We start from the raw sequence: 7727 nt of genomic DNA on the forward strand, positions 1-7727 counted from the left end.
ATAAAGTAGATAGATCCACAGGTCAGGGGAAATACAGGAGATCTTTCAATTATATAATTTAGATAATATCACTCTCCAAAGACAGCCATTATTTCCCCAGATTCTAGTATATATTTGAAATTGGGGAGAGACACCAAACTGTATCCCATTCCCTCTGTATTGCTTATACTTTTTGAAGTGTTTCAAAGATAATATTACATACTGGTAGTTTACTATTTCTCATTCAAGTTTGTTTTAGTAGCCACTATGGTGAACATTTTCAAAATTCTATAGTTCTTTGGGTTGAAGTGATACTATTATGAGTTCATCTCAATTTTTTTGTGCTAGCATAATAACATTTCAGAGACATAATGCATATCTACAAAATATTTCACCTCTCTGGAAAACAGTAAAAGGTTACACAACAGGACAGACAAAAATAAAGGCTGGCAGTAGCGGCTTACACCTGTAATGCCAGCACTTTGGGAGGTCAAGGTGGGCAGATCACATGACCTCAAGAGTTCAAGACCAGTCTAGGCAACATGGCGAAAACCATCTTTACAAAATTTACAAAATTTAGGCATGCATGGTGGCGTGCGCCTGTAGTCCCAGATACTTGTGGGATTGAGGCAGGAGAATTGCTTGAGCCTGGGAGGTTAAGGCTACAGTGAGCCAAGATCGTGCCACTGCACTCCAACCTTTGTGACACAGTGAGACCCTGTCCCCCCTTCCTGCCAAGAACCGAGGCATCTTCCTGAAGTGGGCAAAACCCAGGGGACAACCTTGAGGAACTTGGAAAGAGACACTATCTTGCACTGAGTCCACCCAGCGCCTGCTACAGCCCCCACACCAGGGAGAGCAGGTGAGGCCTTGGCACTGAATAGCTGTAGATGGGGTTCATAAATAATGGCAAGGGCTCCTCATAGTGCAGCGGGGGCTGCTGGGGCATCTGCACTGGGCACACCAGTGGCAGAGTCTCTCCTTCTCCCAGCTTGTGCTCAACATAGTTGTGGTTCTTCTGAGGTGCCTGCCTCCCACTGTACTGTCTGGTGCAGGCCTAGCTGCCAATGCAGAGATCCAGAGGCTGCTCCCCACTGAACGTTGGGGCTGGGGGGGGCCCTTGGGCATGAAAAAGATGGGTGTTGTATCTTTGGCTTCCTGGTGAGATTGAAGGGGCACTTGACACTGAAGCCACCAACCTTGGGGTCATCCTGGGGCGACTTTGGTTCAGCCTTGACCAGCAAGTTGTCGGTAAGGGCTTGTTCTGTGATGGGGTAAAGAGACTGGGGAAAGTTGGGCAGGACCAGGACCCTCTGACTTCTGTGGGTCGGGGGGAGCTGGACCAGAGAAGGCAGCTGGAGAGAGGGGGTTCAAAGGGAATGCTGAGTGTTAGGGCATCAAGTCCAGCTTCTTCTCCTGCATCCCCATGAAGCCCGGGCCAAAGTACTTCTCAACAACAGATGCAATGGCCTTGATGGAGTCCCAGGCAGTGCCCATTGCAGTCAGCAGTTGCTGGTCAGGTGGCAGGAAGAACGAGTGCTGGGAAGAGAGAACAGGCACCTCACCAAACTGGTTCCCCCAGAGGTGCTGAGTCACTCCCAAACTCGAGCTTGCCCTCGGATGACTTACCACTGCCCTTGTCCATGTTGGAGTCACTGTCCAGGTCCAAGCCGGTCCCCATGGTCATGTTCAGGTCGGTCCTCATGGTCCTGTTAACGTCCTCAAAGTCGCTGCCATTCAACACATCACGGTTCTTTGTCTTCAGCTTCTCCATGTATGAGTCTCCAGGTGGCTCTAAAAATTCTCCTCTGGTCCCGTGGCTGTTGTGAAGCCCTGGCTACTGTTGCTGATGGTGGAGACCAGGGGCAGGGCCGGGTTTGCCAGGGGACTGGGGAGTTTGGCGTCCTGGGTGTGGTTCAGAAGGTTCTTGAGCAGTGGTGTGGAAGGTAGCAGAGGTGGCCAGGGGTACAAGGATGAAGGGAGGATGCCTGGGAAGCCGGGGGCAATCACAGGGAATGTAGGAGGAGCCATGGAGAAGGGCAGGCTCCCAGGTGTAGCCTGGAGGGGAAGTACTCCGTGAAGCCCAGGGTGGTGTGGTTGAGCGAAGATTTTGTCTTGTCCATCATGAGGCTGGGGGTCAAGAGCAGGCCAGGAGCAAAGATGATGCCCCGTGTGTAATGGTTCTTGCCCTCGCAGAAGCACTGGGTGCTTATTGAGCTAGGAGGTAGTGCTGAACATCTGGCCACAGTCCTTGTACTTAATCTGCATGCAGCAGTCAGAGTGCATCTGCCTGTACAGGCTCAGGTTGGAGAACTGCGTGTGGACTTGTGGCAGACCTCACCTAAAAACATCAGTAGAAAGCAAAGACAAATGCATTATAAAATTACCAGGAAACCCTACACATGGAGGAGCAGGGCTGGGATTGGGGCCCAAAGCAGTCTGTGTGGGTGCATGTGCAGCGGCATGGGTTCATACGTATGTATTGTGTATGTGTGCTTGTGGGCATGCACACATATATGCATGCATGTTCATGTGTGTCTGTGTGCATAAGTGTCCATGTGACAGGGTGCTGGTTTGTGTTTATTCTGCCAGTGTGCATGTGTGAGTATACACACATGTGCACACATGAGCACATGGAAACATACATGAGTGTGCATGTGCCCATCACAGGGCTGGCCTCCAGTGACCAGCACAGATTGGCAAAGCAACTGGTGCCTTTCCCTGGGCCAGTTGGACAGATCCCACAGTGCCTCAACCCTCTCTTGGAGAATGGGCTTGCCACTGCTGTTTCCACCTTCCTCCCCAATGGTGTTGCTAACTGGGGAGCCAAAATTTTCAGAAGTCCCTGGACAAGTAGAGTCTGGTCCCCAGGGCCAGGCATGGGCAAAATGAAGGCATGTGATAGTGTCAGCAACTCTATCAGCTGATATGGGTTGACATGGCTTAGGGCCCGCCCTACCTTCCTCTTCACTTCTGCGGCTGTTCTAGCAGGGGTAAGAGGAGGACATTGACCACACACACTGGGTTTCCTGCTCTCTAGAAGTTCACAGTGTTCCTGGCTTTCTCCTACCTCCCCTCTTTGCCTGAGGCCCTACCACCTGGACCCCAGGAGAAGGCAGCCTTTGGGGTGACACAGACAGTTCCTGGGGCTCTCAGGAAGCCCCAGCTTGGGGAACCAGGACTTTGGGGCTCCTGGCAGTACTTGGCCACCCTTTGGAAGTGGCTGGAGGTGGGCATGGATAGGAGGTCACACCAGGCAGGGGCCCTATGGAGAGGGGCTGGTGCAATGTTTGAGAAAAGTGAAAATGCTATTACTGGAAATCTTGGACTGGGATGAAAACGGCAGTGCCTGGCTCTAGCTGGCAAGTGCCTTTATCTTCTCTCAACAGGAGAGGGCGGTGCCGGCCCTGCCAGACTCCAGGACCCAGAGGCCCAGGGGCTCTGGCTTAGCTCTTTTCCTAATGGCCTGTGAATGGGTGTCACTGAATTGCCAACTTGTCTTTTTTTTTTTTCTTTTCTAAGAAGAAAGGAGGGAACACACATACACACACACACCCCACACGTAAACACAAACGTGCATACACCCCCTGGCATGTGTCTCTCTCTGTAAGATAAGTTGCTTCATAAACACAGCCCGATGGAAACAATGATTTAAGCAAGCTTCTTGCTCACCAGAAATCCTTGGCTGCCTGATCTCATGGAATTCTGGCTGGGAGCTTTTTCTCTGAGATTATTGCATTTTTTCTTTCCCAAATTAATTGAACAACACTATGTGTGTGAATGCACATGTGCATCTTGTGTGTGAGCTTATAGCTGTGTGTGCACATGCAGCATGTGTGCATGAGTGTGAAAATTTCAGCATATCTGCATCAACGTTTGTGCATCTTTGTGTGCCTGTCTGTGCGTTTACACCCATGTTTGTGTCAGTGTGCATATGTACTCATGTGCATGTGTGTGAATGTGCACGTGTTTCTGTATGTGCCTATGTGTGTGAATATTTATGTGCATTGCCATGGTTTCATACCTGCAAATGTGTGGTTTGTGCAAGCCTGTATGTTTGGGCCTGTGCCCATTTGCGCATATTTGTGTGGTCATGTGAGTGCGCATTTTGCATGCATGAATGCACACATGTTCCTAACTGCATGTGTGTACATGTGTGTTATGTATGCATGTGTACATATTATACATATATGTTTGTGTCCATGGGTGACTGTTATGTGTGTTGTGTGTGCATGTTTTATGTGCACACATGAACATGTGTGAACATGCACATTGTGTGTTGATGTGTTTGTATGTGTCAATGGGTATGTACTTGTGCTCCTGTGAATATGTGTGCACACACTTATGTGTGAATGTGCATGTGTTATGGAATTGCATTTGTGTGTGTGTTAACCTTCATGCTTGTGTGTGAATGTGCATGCACATGTGATGTGTGTGTGCATTTGTGTGCTTATGAGAAAGTGTGTTTGGGTGTGTAAGCACACGCCCAAGGACTGGTCTGGTGCCCAGCACTGAGCAGAGTCTTAATGAACTTAGTCTGAACATTGGCTCAAAGGCCTGAACTAAGGATTGAGGAGAGAGGAAGCAGATGGAAGAGGGGTATCACTTCCTGTCCCCTCCCTGTGTCAGAGAGACCACCACAATCGTGAGCCCTTTCAGAGTCCTAAGAAAAGGGTGGGCTGCTTTGCAGTCTGGACAGTGCAGGGGTTACCAGGAAGTGGTACCTCCTTGCTGACTAGAAGCTTTCCTGCGTCTAAACGTGGAGGTGCTGGTATTTGGCCTGGGCCACCCCAGCAGCCTGAATGGCAGCTACTTAGAGGCTGCCCCTCTGGCTCACTGGTACCCATGATGGAGATTCTAGTGGGATGCTGGCCCTGAGAGGCCACAACAGGCAGACTGGATGGCACCCACCCTGAGGCTCAAATGCTGGATTCCCAGATGGGATTTTTGGTGCCATCTTTGGACAGAGGTAAGTATCTGGCTGACAGAGAAGGGCTGCTCAGCAGAGAGGAGCCCTGGAAATGTGTGCATTGGTGCCAATGGGGCAGGCATACCACTGGGGCCGGTCAAGATGCACCAAATGCCTCAATCTCATTCTCAGCTGGTGTCCAGGCGTCCTGGCCCTGCTCGCTGACATGAACCTTAAGAAAGTACTGGTTTGGGAGAAAACAAGATCACAAAGGGAAAAAAAGCCACAGGATGCCCAGAGCCTGTGGAATCCAGTTCCAACAGGGGCTGCACTCCACACCTCAGCTCCAGGCTCCAGGGCTCGGAAGGCTCCATCCCAAATATCTCTGGGAAGCCTGCCACTCAGCTTCCCAGAAAAGTGTTGAACAAACCAACTTACCTTGGCACTGCCAGGTGGGAACCTCAGACAGGATGCACAGAGGAGGTGGGTGAAAAATACTCACCCTACAAGTCTGTAAAATGCTGCCTTTGAAAAGTGATTCAAGCCTGCGAACTCTTCAGGGAAAGAGTTCACTGTGCAAAAGGTCTGACTGACAAGGCTAACACCTGGGGTTTAGTGGGAGCTCTCTGTGGCAGGTCCTGTTCAAAGAACTTAAGAGAATGCATGCAGCGAAGACTTGCATCAATCTGTGAGCACCCAGGTAAGTGCTATGGTATTTGTATGCCTGCTTTGGAACTGGTAAACTGAGGCTGGGAGACACAGAGTCACTTGCCCAAGGAAGAAGTGGAGCAATGGGACTGGAGTCTGCCCATGGTTTTGGGGTTGAGGAAGCAGGGCTGGAAGGGTTGACAGTGCCCCAATTTCCCACTGAGGGTTCCTAGGAAAGCAAGGTGAGCCTGTGATAGAAGGGGTGCTCACCAGCACCCCCTCTCAGGCCTTCCCTTGTCTTCAGGAGCTCGGATTTTCACTGGGGAACAAGTCCTGCAGGTCTGAGCGCAGAGAACATTGCAGAACACAGCCAACCTGCAGACCCTAGGAAGCTGCCTGTGGGTTAATTCCAACTCCCTGGGCTGGAAGGAGGCTGAGATGAGGCCTTCCGCCAGCATCGTGATTCAGTTAGAAATACCAACTTTTATTTTACTCTTTCTGGACCCAACAAAGAACAATCATGGAGGCTGAAATTCAAAAACAAAGACAAGAAGAAGTGTCAACCCCACTCATCTATATTACTGACCAGCTTATTTATTTATTTATTTTTTTAACAATTCTCATTTAGAATTTGGATTGAAAATAAACATTTTGGTATTGCAAATGAGAATTCAATCTGATTCTCATTTTGATGGCCTTGGAGGGTGCCCTGGACGTGACGGAGCCGCCTTTGGTGACCTAGACTGCCCTTCTCCTCCTCTGCCCCCAGCCCTCCATGGACTGAGCTTTGTCCCTGGCAAACGATAGAGCCAGAGACAGGACACGCCTGAGCTGACCCACCCGTGGTGAGTGGTGTGGATGAGTCTCCCAGTTGTCTTCCAGGCAGGTAAGGCTGCCCTGGATATACCCCTGGGGCTTGCAGGAGGGGAACTGGAAGGGGGACTGGAAGCGGGGGCGTAGTTCATGCCACAAGAAACTTCTGTTTTAAAGAATTGCTAAAAGAACATGTTCTATTCTGATACTTCGCATCATATTATCTCCTGTCTCACGATCTGGCTGCCTTATATGCTCTGTGCGCCATGCACTGCCTCTTCTTGACTTATTTTAGAGAGAGGAAAAGCAAATTATCATGAGGCTTTCTAAAAAGAAAAGCATGTTGTAATAAAGTGACTTTTAAAATTTTCTTCTAAAAGCAAAATGTTCTCATGAAAAAAGAAATTTTCCCCTCTCCATTGTAAGTGTAAAAAATTAAAAAAAAAAAAAAGTTGAATGCACCTGAAAGTGACTTCACTATGGTTTGAATCACTTGTGTGAAAATTGGTCTTGCATTCCCAAGAAAGCCGCAGCTCCGAGGGAGCGTGTCCAGCCCCAAGACTGCAGGGCAGAGGCTCTGCTCGCCCACAGTGGACTGGCCCCAAGGGTTTCCCGTGTCTTCCTCGCTATCTGAATGTAGTCTCCAGCAAAGCCCTCTTTCCCCAACAAAAGCACACACACAAAAAATAGCGATTGGAAATGGAACACTTTTCGTCTAAATCTGGTGGGGGGCATGGACTGAGGTACAGGGTCTACCTTCTACATACAGCAAGTAAGCCAACACTGTGGTGTCCTTGCCTCTTGTTTTGTCAAATCTGCACTTCCCTTGTTTAGCTGAAGTTCCATCAGCAACTTTCATGGCAGAGCAGGAATGTAAGAGAAAAACAATTCAGTGTCCAGTGGCCTTGGAGAGCTGAGAGGTTCACAATTATGTGGCATCTACATACTAATGTACCAGACTCAAGACTCAAGAGCGCTCGAGAGCCTCCTCCAATTTCCTGTGGTGGTAAGGGGCCAGTTGCATTTACCTGGGGTTGGAACAAAAGATTTTTTACAATAATTATCTTAGGAACATTTTGCATTTTCTTTCTGTGCGATTCACAGTCTAACTTGAGAGGAGGAGGCAGCTATTGGGGAGGCGTGATCTTAACAGGAAAGAGTAGAAAAAGTCAAATATTTGATGCTATACTCTTACGTATGGAAAGCGATTTGCTCACAAATGATTGACAAATTATTAGGAAAATGTAGGAGCAGATTATTTAATATCAGGGTTAAAGGGGGTGGGAAGCAAGAAACAAGGTTTTTTGTTTTGTTTTGTTTTGTTTTTTAAACTTTTGGAAGACAGAAATTTCATTGTACAAATGAAATTCCATAGTCA

The 7727-nt window shown here is 48.8% G+C and overlaps 1 pseudogene; it reads right to left on the bottom strand.

The window, feature by feature from the left end:
• Positions 1-721: 721 nt before the first annotated feature.
• LOC111528320 lies at positions 722-4052 on the bottom strand (annotated as a pseudogene).
• Positions 4053-7727: the final 3675 nt, after the last annotated feature.

This window comes from Piliocolobus tephrosceles, unplaced genomic scaffold, assembly GCF_002776525.5.
Source record: "Piliocolobus tephrosceles isolate RC106 unplaced genomic scaffold, ASM277652v3 unscaffolded_26824, whole genome shotgun sequence".
NCBI lineage: Eukaryota > Metazoa > Chordata > Mammalia > Primates > Cercopithecidae > Piliocolobus > Piliocolobus tephrosceles.